This window comes from Tachyglossus aculeatus, chromosome 16, assembly GCF_015852505.1.
Source record: "Tachyglossus aculeatus isolate mTacAcu1 chromosome 16, mTacAcu1.pri, whole genome shotgun sequence".
In the NCBI taxonomy this organism is placed as follows: domain Eukaryota; kingdom Metazoa; phylum Chordata; class Mammalia; order Monotremata; family Tachyglossidae; genus Tachyglossus; species Tachyglossus aculeatus.
In genome coordinates this window covers 36,909,933-36,922,684 of record NC_052081.1, presented here as the reverse complement: position 1 = coordinate 36,922,684, position 12,752 = coordinate 36,909,933, and the positions used below count along the sequence as shown (strand labels likewise).

The 12,752-nt window shown below is 48.4% G+C and overlaps 1 protein-coding gene across 4 annotated transcripts in view; it reads left to right on the top strand.

Annotated features, from left to right (window-relative positions):
* GBF1 (golgi brefeldin A resistant guanine nucleotide exchange factor 1) overlaps positions 1-12,752 on the top strand; it is a 114,776-nt gene that overhangs the window by 20,206 nt on the left and 81,818 nt on the right. The gene's annotated exons all lie outside the window — the stretch shown is intronic.

Here is a 12,752-nt window from a genome sequence, read left to right as displayed (position 1 = left end):
GAGAAATAAAGCCAGGTTCTGAGATATGTGCTTCTCTGACAGTGTCTGGAACTGGTATTGAATGATTGTATTGAAGAAAGAATGACTTTTTCCCCCCCTACTCTTGCACTTGGATTGGACTGCCTCAGAATCGTCTCTGTCCTCTCACTTTTCCTGTCACTGAAACAAAATCTCCTTGGAATTGAAAGGCTTGAAAAGTTGGACAATTGGAGAGAGAAGATGGGGAACGAGTCTGAGAGTTGCTGGCATTTGAGGCTCTGGATGCTGGTCTGATTGGCCAGCAAACCCCAGGAACTTCCTTTGCAGTGCCAGTATGCTTAGTTAAGGTTTGTGGACAATTACCTGCATGAGGAAGAAACCATCCCAAAATACAGTGGCGTCTCCCATGGGTGGGTGAGGCCCATGTGTGGATGATCAGCAGCGTGGTTAGATCTGGTATCACTCAATCAATAAATGGTATTTATTGAGCATTTGCTGTGTGCAGAGCACTGTCATAATTACTTGGGAGAATACAATAGAGTCGGTAGACACGATCCCTGCCCACAAGGAGCTTACAGTCTACAGGGGGAGACAGATATTAAAATGCATTTCAGATAGGGCATGGCCTCTGAGGGTTCTCAAACCGTTATCTAGCCAAGACAGTGTTGCTGGGGGCCGGTCGCCCACGTGCACTGCTGATCTTCTGGCTGCAGTTTTTCCTTTCTTCCCCATCTTCTATGCGCATTTCAGCTCCTTAAAGATATTTAAAATAATTAACCTCCTATTGTATGGGCTGTGTCAGTCAGTTGTATTTATTGAGTGCTTACTGCGTGCAGAGCACTGTACTAAGCACTTGGGAGAGTACACTATAGCAGACACATTCCCTGCCCACAACAAGCTTACCGGCTAGAGCATAGCTTACAGCATAGAGCCTGTCCGCAGCCTGGCATCTCAGGGGGCTCTTGTTCCTGAGCACACGGGGGAGGCAGCCAGGCAGAGTGGGCCAAGCGTTCTCCTGGGTTTCTTCTCCGTCCCCAGCCTGGAGGTCTGCTCACCTGCTGCTAGGAGTTAATGAAAATCACAATGGGGTGAGGAGCCAGCTCTGTCAGGTGGCGGCAGGATGGCTGTTGGTTGCAGCCAAGCTCTCCACCAAAGGGAGAGGAAGCGGCAGCCGTGTTCCAGAGACAGCAGCTGCAACAGATGTTAGCTACTCAGTCTGCCAAGACTTCCCTGTTGGGGTTTCTAGAGCCATCCCTGCCTGGGCGAACGACCATGCGAAGCCAAGAGGGTTTCATGGTCTTCTGGAAAACAGGCCGATGTGGCCCCCCCCATGCTCTGGAAAGTCACAGGAGGAGGTTTATGGCTCAGCTGCCCCTGTGGTCCTGGACTCTTACAATCCATGACGAATGTTTTTTCCTTCCACCGAAGCAAACGGATTTCTCTGACTGGCAGGGTCAGCAGGGACTGCTTGCCTAGTTGCCCTTGATGTGATCAGATGGGGGGAACCACTAACAGGCTTTCAGGCCTAGAGAGAGGGACTCAAACTAGAGAGGAAATCTAGGATTTTCATTCCAAGGCTCAGTTCTCCACTCCTAAGCCTATCCTGTTAGTCTCCTCTCTGCCCAAGAGGTTACCCGTATGCTCACGAACACGAGGCAGACGAAGAAGACCCAGGGTCACGGTCAGAGTTGCCCGAAGCCAAGGTGGTTCAACACTGTTTCCTTGAAGGCTCAGCAGTTGGTAAAACCTCTGGGGATATTTTGGGGTTGCCCATTCCCTCAGCCTAAGGAGGTTATAGATCCTCACGAGGTGGATAAGTAGTGAAATCTGGAGGAGGCTGTTGGCTTCCCCTGAGTGAGAGAGAGGGGACTATGGTCCCGATTGGTCCAAAGTCGGTTTTTCTCTCAGTAGCTCCAGTGTTTGTTTTGGCCCTGCAAAGTAGTCATAGGTTCATTCGTTCGATCGTATTTATTGAGCGCTTACTGTGCGCAGAGCACTGTACTAAGGTTGGGAGGTAGACGGGAATTCCCAAGTTGCTGGCTGGTCTTGGGGTGTTGGGAAAACTTCTAGCCTTAGCCGCCGCCCCCCACATTCTGCCCCCTGCCATTCTCCGAGTCCATTGCTAGGTGCAGGCACTGTGAGGCCAGATGCAGCCTCTGGGCCCATTTTGTCCTTTTATGTCTCTCTCATTAACTCAGTGAAGCACATGGTTGTTCTATTTAAATTTATTCAAGCTGTAATCTTTGACATTTAAGTTAGCTTTTAGTACAATTTTGCATTTATAGTAATATATATTATGTATTTTCTCCATCCCCATAGAATCCGTTTTAATCTTTTCCGGATGCAAATTTCAGGCAGCCTTGTCCCGTCTCCCCTCTCCTGCTCTCCTTCCCCTCCCCCCATGGAGAGTGTTTGATCAGGTGTGGCAGGAATATCCACTGTCAAGCTGCGCCCTTTATATTAGTCAATATTATCCTTCTCCCCCCCTCCCTCTCCGCCTTCCCCTTTGGGCTTTCCCAGTTGATTTATAATTTTGGAATTCTCATCGGAGTCTGTAATACAGTTTGTTCATTATTTAACCAAAACCTGTTTAATGAGCAGAGAGAGGCAATGTAAATGTTAGGCATGTTGCAGTGAAGTACCTTTGCGCTCCTCAGAGCTGATGGGTAGTTAACTCTCTTGTGCCTGCAGCGCTCGGGTGCCCTGGCCTGGGGTGAGAAGGGGCAGCAAAACCCCTCCCTCCCCGAATCCAGCTTCAGGAGCGACCGTTTCAGGCGGGGGTCTGGGTTGGCATTGGATTTCCCTCTGCCGGAGGTCCCTCTGCACTCATTCTTCTCCCATTCTGGCTCTAGGGTCTGATTGGCAGGGTTAGGGAGGAAGGGATGGGGGATGCTTGACTGTGTCCAGAAGTCGGAGAGTCCAGCACTTGTGGGACCCTGGGCAGGGCGGCCCTTAGAGTGTCTAACGGCCTACTTGGCGAAGCTTTGTGGATTGACTCCGAGGCAGGGACAGGGACGGCCTCAGAGTGCGAGCCTCAGGATCCACTTGTTTGTAGAGGGTGGAAGAGGGCTCCCTAGAAACCTGGGGAAGGTTTCTGGGAATCTCTGGAATTCTGGGTTTTCTGCTGCTTCGGTGTTGCTGTCACCCTCTTGCCTCTCCCTTTTGGGCCAGGTTTGGCCACCTTGGCTCTGCCCTCCAGGGTCATGTCCATTTCTCCCTGCCCTTTTGACTCTTAGCTGGGCCAGTTCCTCAAGAGTCTTTGCTAGGAGTATCCTAAGGCCTAATCAATCAATCAATCAATCAATCAATCGTATTTATTGAGCGCTTACTGTGTGCAGAGCACTGTACTAAGTGCTCGGGAAGTACAAGTTGGCGACATATAGAGACGGTCCCTACCCAACAGTGGGCTCACAGTCTAGAAGGGGGAGACAGAGAACAAAACAAAGCATATTAACAAAATAAAATAAATAGAATAGATATGTACAAGTAAAATAAATAGAGTAATAAATACGTACAAACATATATACATATATATAGGTGCTGTGGGGAAGGGAAGGAGGTAAGGCCGGGGGGATGGAGAGGGGGAGGAGGGGGGAGAGAAAGGAGGGGGCTCAGTCTGGGAAGGCCTCCTGGAGGAGGTGAGCTCTCAGTAGGGCCTTGAATCTCTCAGCAGGGCCTTGAAGGAACAGTGGATGCCCCGTGTGAGGAACGAACTCACGACCTTCAGATTATGAGACTGAGGCGCTACCCACTGCAAGTCAAAATCCTCGGGATAAATCATCATCACCATAATCAGTGTTCATTGAGCTCTGACTGGGTGCCAGGCGCTGTTCTAAAAAGCACTTGGGGCCATGCAGTAAAAGTAGCTAAATCCCTGCTCTTGAGGGGTTTACAGTCTAACGGAGGAGACAGATTCGGAGAGTTAATATGCAGTGGGAACCAGAAGGAATATATATGTACCAGAGGTAACACAAAAGTAAACCAAAAAATGAATAGCTCCATTGAATAAACAGGCCGATAAACGCTTTGACCTCTTGCTACAGGAGGTGCACTTTTGCGTTGTGTGAGGACCAAGTGAGCAGAGGGGAGTGAGGAGGCCTGGAGACTGAGCGGGAGAGAAGTTGGAAGGCAAACCTGATGGCTACGAGTGGGGCAGAGTGTCCCAGGATGCACTCAGGTCTGCCCTTGAGAGCAAATTTGGCCTTCCTGTTTTCAGATGAAATTCAGGAGTAGTTCACGTTGGAGACCATTGAGCTGGGTTTCCTGAGGCCAAGGCTTGAGATGGAGTCCGGGGCAGGTTAGAACTCCCCTGCCTTTCAGTGGCCAGGGGAAGGAGGATTCACTTCCCCTGCTTGGAAAAACTCAGTAAGGCAGCCCTGGGCTACCTGACATCTGATAAGAATTGTGGTATTTGTCGAGCGCTTACTTAGGTGCCTAGCACTGAACTGGGGTAGATACAAGATCATCACGATCTAAGTCTAAAATAGGAGGGGGGACTGGTATTGTATCTCCATTTTAAAGATGAGGGAACTGAGGCACAGAGAAGTTGTGACTTGCCCAAGGTGACATAGGTATGTGGCAGAGCCGGGACTAGGACCCAGGTCCAAATCCCAGGCCCATGTTCTTTATACTAGGCCACACTGCTTTTCTTGATGACTGGTATTGTTTCTCCTGGGATTTTCTCCCAAGTGATCCCAGGATTTTCTGGGTTTGTTTTCAAACTGAGGGGTTAGGCTAATGATCCGTGTGCCCTTGAGGCTGGTAGGTGAAGGCTGAACTGACAGGAGGCGGCCCAGAATAGTCTGACTTCTTCCCAGCATAGCCTCTCCTCCCTTCCTTTTCCCTCCCTCCCTTCCCCAACACCCACTCACCTTCAGCCACCGGAAGCCCAGATCTCTGTTGTTTGGGATTTAAGTGTGGGGTTATTTGTGCCTGGAAGAAGTTGTAGGGGAGCGGGTTAACTTAAGAGCTAGGGATCCCAGTTTCTCCCAGCAGAGGTAATGCTGCGTCCAGCCTCGGCAGTGCCCACTTTGGTACATCAACCTCTTGAGGCCTGGGGCTTCTATGGTTGTGTGCCAGGCTTGCCATGGCAACAGTAAGATGAGCAAGGGGAGCAGGAAAGCCAGCTGCTGCTTTGTTTTCAACAAGGGGGCCAGGCAGGCAGGGAGGCAGAGGGAGGCCCTCTCCCCTTCCACCCACTCAAGCCAGGAGCAAGGGCCAAGAGCATTTCTGGAGAAGCCAACTGTTTCTAACTCCATGGGAAGTTGGGGTTTGGGGTGGCAGGGGTGAAGAAGATGGGGAAGGAGCTACTGAAGGAAGAGTCGATCCGACTGTGATTTCATTCCTACCATCTGACACTCCTAAACCTTGCTCAGTGCTGACCACCTCAGTTTTCCAAGGGGATTTTGATGCCCGGGGCAAAGGTTCTCGAATTTGTGTCCCGTCGCGCCCCCCCACCCCCCCTGGCCTGGCCGACTTTAGTTCGGAAAAGGAGGGTCAGAAGCGAGTGCGGAAGGTGACCGGCTGGTAAGTCCGGGTGGCGGAGGAAGAGGAGGTGCGGCTGCAGCCGTTGGAGGCCTTTTTCTTCTTGCCCTCTGCCCCGGAGAGATCCCGGAGATTTAGACGGACAAGCGCTCCTGGCCGTTTGGCCGGGTTCCCGCTGCATGCTTGTGCTGTAACACCAGCCCTCTGTTACCACTGCCGGGCTGGGCGCTCTGAAGGGATGCCACATGTGCACAGATCGCAACTGACCTTCTCTTGTTCCACGCTTGTTTAGCAATGATTTGCCCATTTGTGGGGCACTCCATTATTTCCCTGAGCTCTCGCCCCTCTGTGAAGTGGGGTCATCCGGAAAGCGGCCTGCTGGAAGGTCCGTCGGAAAGCGATAAATTGCTCTTGAATTTGGTGGAAAGGCAAGGCCAGATGCTCCTTGGGAGCCAAGGTTCCCTTATAGGCCACCAGGACTGCTTGCTTCCAGGTGTTTTTGTGCTGACCGCAGCTTGGGCATTGGAGACCGGGAAAAGCAGTTCATAGGGACTTTTTGTCTTCTCTGTCTCCTGGGATGGGCTCAGAGAACCCTCTGCAAGAGACAGGCAGTAAAATTTCTTTGACTCCCAGTGGGAACCTGAGTTTTCCACCAAGTGTTTTCTCTCACCTCAGGGTGTAGAATGAATGTCATCATCAAAAGCAGTTAGATTTTGGTGTGTCTGTTGGCTGAGGTCATTTTTTGGAAATCTGGCTATTGTGCTCATTGTCCTCCTTAGCTGAAGGGGCCCTCTTATTTCTCTAGGAGCAGGAGTAACTGAATCGCTGTCCATGGCACTTATTGGTAGAATTGCCGTGGGAGAGCCCAAGAGCGGGAAATTAAGATGGATGTCAAAGAGGGCATCCGTTGCAGGGTTTGTCTCCAAATTCCATTATCATTGCTGGAGACAGGATTCTGGCCTGGCTGGACCATTGATCTGATCTGGCAATATGGCCTAGTGGAAAGAGCCTGGAGTTGGGCCGCAGGAGACCTGGGTTCCTGCCCTTGCTCTGCCTTTGGGCTACCTTTTAAATTGGGCTGTGCTTCTTTTAAGGCCCTCCTGGCATCCCCTGAGGAAGTGAGCCTAATGCTCCCTTGGGCATTCAGCCCCTTCCTAAACCCCGAGGGCTCCTCCCACCTCCAGATTGACTGCAACAGGCCATCACAGGGGGTGGCTTCCCCCCCGCAGATTGGCCCACGGGAATCGACATGTGAATTGGCCTTCCAGGGATTGGGCCTGTTGACCCCTTGGAGAGTTTGATGGTGAGCAGCCTCCCTCCTGATGCAGTTGGGCAGGGACAGTCTAATTTATCCATGACTGTCTTCCCTGTGTGCCGGCTGGCAAAGGAGCCATCCTGTTGGAAGTGAAACACAGCAGGGAAGAGGGGAGGATGAGACTCAATCATGCAATCAATGGTATTTATTTGCTGTTTTCCGGGCACTGTATTAAGTGCACGGGAGAGTACAGTGCAGTAGAATTGGTAGACATGATCCCTGTCCACGAGGAGCTTACGGTCTAGAGCGGGAGACACATGTTAAAGCAAATTACTGATAGGGGAAAGGGCAGAATGTAAGGATTTATACCTAAGTGCTGTGCAGCTGGGCATGGGGCGAATAGCTGTTCCAGCACGCTAGGGGCCTCTTGCCCAGAGACCTCTTCAAGACATATTTACAAAGCAGAGGTTTTTATTATATGATTAATTGTATTATTATTATTAATGATAATAATTATAATTGTGACATTAATTAACTACTTAATTAATTAAGTAATTAATTAATTAAGACTTAATTACTACTATGTACCAAGCACAGTTCTGAAACTTGGAATGGATATAAGATAATCAGGTCAGCACTTGAGGCAACCAAGTCTAAGCAGAAGGGAGAACAGGTATTTCATTTCCCTTTTATGGATGAAGAAAATGAAGCATAGAGAGGTTAAGTGACTTGTCCAAGTTCACACAGCAGACAATGGCAGAGCCGGGATTAGAATCCAGATCTCCTGACTCCCAGGACCCTGCTCTTTCCCCTAGGCCAAGCGGTTAAGGAGTTGAAAAGCTGTAGGATTTGGATGTGCATCTAATTTTCAGCATACATTTGTGTGCAGGTCTCACTTGGTGTTTAGTAGTCCAGGACTCTGAGACCAGGAGGTGGGGGTGAGGGTGATGTCGTCCTAGTCTGGCTGCTAGATAATGCCCATGGAAATGCTGTTTACTCAGCAGCTTCATTAACTGCACTGAGGAGCTTGGATGTTCTTTTGGGTTGGATTAGTCCGTTTAGATTGGCCTCTGATTATTCTCTGCCGCCATGGTATCGGAACTGAGCTGGTTGCAGTCGAGCCATAGAAGGAGACACCACTGGCTGATTGCCCGTTACAATCAGATCCAACTTGTGGATATTTTTTTTCCCCCTTCAAGTTTGGCTTCGTTTTCTGCTTACATTCAACTCTTTGACTCAGTTGTTAGAGATTGTAAATCTGGGAACACACGTGAAAGGGGTTGCACCCGCTCAGGTTCAGTTACTGGCAAGCAAGGATGTGGGGGTGGGCGGGGAAGGGGAGATGGCCCTTATCTCCCAGTATCCCTGTACTAAGTTATGGAATAGAAGATAATCAGGTTGGACATAGTCCATGCCTTAATCCCCACTTTACAGATGAGGTGATTGAGGTCCAGAGAAGTTAAGTGACGTGCCCAAAGTCACACAGGAGAGCTAGGATTAGAACCCAGGTCCTCAGGCCTGTGTTCTTTCCATTAGGCCACACAGCTTCTCTAGAAGGTACTTGTCCTTAGAAGGTGGTGCAGGCTTTTAGAGAGGAGAGAGGGAAGCAGCCAAAAGAAGTTGAGGTTTTCTAAAAGGAACTTGGAACCGATGCTGGAGTGAGAGATTTTTACGGGAGAAGTCGTGGCCTGTCATTTCCTTCACCCCACTCTGTTTTGAATGGGAAGTGTAATTCTCCTTTCCAGACCTTGTCATTTCCCTAAAACGTGAATTGATCTCCTTTCATTTGGTACTTTTTCCTCAATCAGAACCTGGTGTCCTGAACAGGCGATCCTGGCTTTCCTCTGGGTGGAGAAGGGCCAAAATCCTGGTATAGCCTGTAGACTGTGAGCCCACTGTTGGGTAGGGACCATCTCTATATGTTGCCAACTTGTACTTCCCAAGTGCTTAGTACAGTGCTCTGCACACAGTAAGCGCTCAGTAAATACAATTGAATGAATGAATGTCCAGAAACTACTGTGAAGAGGAAAGGGAATGGATTTTTGTTGCTCTAATCCAAATATGTTTCATTAATCCTCCTGAGCATGCTAGAGATTAGCATCTTAATCAGCCTTAATTCAGCGAGCTTTTCTATTCCCTTAGCAGTAACCAGGATTTTTAAAAAATGCAGAATTCTTTTGGCCACTTGAAGAATTGAAAGTGTGATTCCAGGTTCCAAAATGGATCAGGACAGAAATTGAGTTGGGCTCTGCCATTAATTTTGATGAAGTCATAGTTTGGGAAATGATTTTATTTTTTGGTGCATGATGACAAATCTTGGAAATTTAAATGTGGTACTCACGGATCACAGAAAACTAAAGTTTTCAAAAATTTTCAGTAGTAATGTGTGGTCTCAACACACAGGCAAACCTCCCTTTTCCTGAAATGGGTTTGGAATCGGGGTTATGGAATCGGTTTGTGTGACTCCTAGCTAATTGATTGAATGAATATTTGTTGATTGGATCTACTGATCCTTGAGCTTTCCGTGTTCAGATTTCTACAGTTAATCCATCTCTCTGTTTGGTTCACATTCGACTGTGCATCAGAGATTCTGAAGGTGAAAGAGCAAGGTTGGCTTTGCCCTCTTGGAATCCCAGGATATGGATTTACTTCTCTGGCCCCCTCTAATTAGCCTTCAGTCCATTTAATCAAATCAATCGATGGTAAATTCTGTACGGTTGCTTAACATTGTCGAAATACTGTGTGAAACCCCGTTGGTGTGTACACAGACTGTCTTTCCAGCTTGCTAAGGCTGACAGAATTTCACACGCTGTTAGAAATGTAATTACATGCCCCGAGGGCCTATATTTTATGGAGGCTTTGGGGATCCCGTTTGTTGCAGAATGATTTGCAATTGAAAAAGAGTTTTTTAAAACAGAGGGGAGAGGTTTAGTGTCCAGGTTCTTCTCCTGGCTTCCTAATTTCCTAGGTTGTGGAGGGGTTTTGGCCAAGCAGCTGGCCTCGAGGAAGGAGCCTGGGCTGGGAATCAGAGGACCTGGGTTCCAGGCCCAGCTCCCCCGCTCGCTTGCTTTGGGACCTCAGGCAAGTCACTTCACTCCTTGTTCCCTCAGTTTCCTCATCTGTAAAATGGGCATTCATTACCTGTTCTCCCTCCTATTTAGAATGCGAGCCCCGTTTTGATCTGTATATATAATTCTATTTATTTATATTGATGGTATTGATGCCTGTTTCCTTGTTTTGATGTCTGTCTCCCCCACCCCCCCCTTCTAGACTGTAAGCCTGTCCTGGGCAGGGATTGTCTCTATTGCTGAATTCTACTTTCCAAGCGCTTAGTACAGTGCTTTGCACACAGTAAGCGCTCAATAAATGCGATTGAATGGATGACTGGTTCCTACCTGATTTTCTTGTATCTAAACCAGCATTTAATAGTGAGCATGGCCCATAGTAAGTGCTTGATAAATACCACAATTATAATTTTCAGCTGAGCTTGTTCTCTGCTCTCATTACCAACTAGCGGGCAGCAGTCCTTGGTTTCCGGATCCCGTTGTTAATACCTCCTGAAGAAGATTTTTCAGCCCTCAATTTTAATAAAGTTGGGTTGGCCTTGGATTCGTTACAGCGCTTTTCAACTTTTGCCGTCTTATTTAAAAAAGCTTAATTATGCTCAGTGAGAACGCTCACTTAAGCTTCTGAATTGGAATCTGAAAAGGCTGAAAGTGACTGCCTTCCAGGAGCTTCAAGAGGAGAAAGGAACCAAAGAGGGAAAAGTTCAAGAAAGCTACTTTCTCATTCTTCTCCCGACTCACTCTTCCATTCTCTCTCCCTCCCTCCCCTAGGTTTTCTGCATCATTCTCTTGGCCTTGACTTTTCTTTTGTTCCTCTGCGTGACCAAGCATCTTTAAAAAAGAACAAAAGAGGAGGGAGGGATTGGGGTTGCCTCTGCAGGAAAATTTTCTCCACAGCTCTTAAGCCCTGGGCCTATTGCTGTGGAGATGGGGCAGACTTGACCGGTGCTAATGAAAGCCATATGAAAGAGAACACGGCCACTTAGCTAAAGTCAAATGAGTTAGGAAAGGAAAAGAGAAGCAAAGGGAGATCTTGGTACAGAGAGAGACAGGTGAGGAGATTTGTTAAGGGGGTGGGAAAATACCAAGGCCACACAGCCACGGGCAGTAAATGAAATGGAAGTAAAATCCAACAGACTCTGCGCTTGTCCAGTGGTCGGACTCTTCCCTGTGCCCTTTTGGCTATCACCCCTTTCCGGTTGGGTCGGCGAAGTGGGCTCGGACTCCATCTCATGGGATTCTCCCCACCGGAGAAGGTGTCCACCTTGTGACTCGATAGCCTCATTCTCAGCGTAGTGTCCCAGTGTGTTGGGTTGGGGAGAAGCTATTAAGAGATGCTTTCTGGCCAGCTGGCATTAACGGGGTTATTTTTAACTGCCCGTCTCAAATCCTTCATTGTTCAGGTGTCCCCAGTGCCCTCCATGCGAGCAGTTGAAATTAGCAGCTGTATTAAATGAAGTACCTCTTGTCCTCTGGTCTCTCGCATTTCTTCTCCTCCCTCCAACACCCCCCTCTTTCACCCCCATCCCCTGCGCTGCTTCCAAAATAAGCAGGGAGCAATGCTGCCCACATTTTGTCTCGTTTTACTCTGAAGACAAGCAGCAGAGGAAGCGTGGATTAACGTGTAGTGATTTCTAGGAGCTGGTCCCTGTACAGATTCCTCTCTGTGTGTCTGGACTGAGTGACGGGACCATGTGGCGGGAGGGCAGCTGGATGTAGATCATCGGCAAATTTGGGTTGGGTAAATATAGCAGGAGCAGGATGTCAGAGTGGGAGATGGATTGTTCTGGGAAAGGAAGTGTTGTCTTTCGTCTGAGAAACAATTTCCTGCACTTCTGGGACTCTTTCTTTCTTCTTTTTTTCAGGGCCGAACAGGAGTTGGCAGGGGCCGGGCACATTTGCTGTGTTACATCTCTGGGTGTCTGTCTCTTTCCTGCATTTGGGGTGGGGAGCAGAAATCAGATTTGTTTCAGTCTGTTAGGGACAGACTAAAGAGAGAACCGTATCCGGGCCCTGCAGCCCATTCTGCAGGTTCTTGAATTACTGCACAGATCGTTTAGTTTCTTCAGAAAATGAAGTTCTTTAGGGGGCGAGACAAACAGGATTGGAGAGGAAGCTGATTATTCGAAGGAAGTTTTGCTTCAGTCAGTGTTGCATGTAAGGTGCCAGCCTTCAGAAGACTGTGAGCCCATTGTTGGGTAGGGACCATCTCTATATGTTGCCAACTTGTACTTCCCAAGCGCTTAGTACAGTGCTCTGCACACAGTAAGCGCTCAATAAATACGATTGAATGAATGAATGAACTAGATTCATGGTAACAACCACACCAGAGCTCAGACTTCAGCCACCTCCATCCTTCTTAGAGCACGGGCCTGGGGGTGGGGGGGAACCTGGGTTCTAATCCCGGCCCTGCCACGTGTCTGCTTTGTGACCTTGGGCAAGTCACTTACCTTCTCTGGGCCTCAGTTACCTCATCTATAAAATGGGGATTAAGACTGTGAACCCCATGTGGGACAGTCCAACCTAATTAACTTTTATTTACCCCAGTGTTTAGAACAGTGCTTGGCAAAGAGTAAGCTCTTAACACATACCATAATTATTATTATTTTTATTGGGAGGCTCCTGGTCCCCCTTTACCCCAAACTATAGGAATTCCAAACCGTAGAATATTCAAATCCTGGTTTAGTCTGTAACTTTTATTAAACTCTAATACTGCCCAACTTTAATGCTTGTTGGGAAAGCTAGCACTTTGCAGTAAGATAATTTGCTTTTAAAGGGGAGGCGGGCAGGGTTGACATCCTTCCTGCTGCCCAAATGCCGGCATTTGTAGAAGAGAAAGTGGGGGGCAGAGGTGGAAATGGGAATTCATTCAGTCAATTAATCAGTAGTATTTATTGAGTGCTTACTGTGTGAAGAGTAGAACAGTGCTTTGCACATAGTAAGCACTTAACAAATACCATCATTATTAT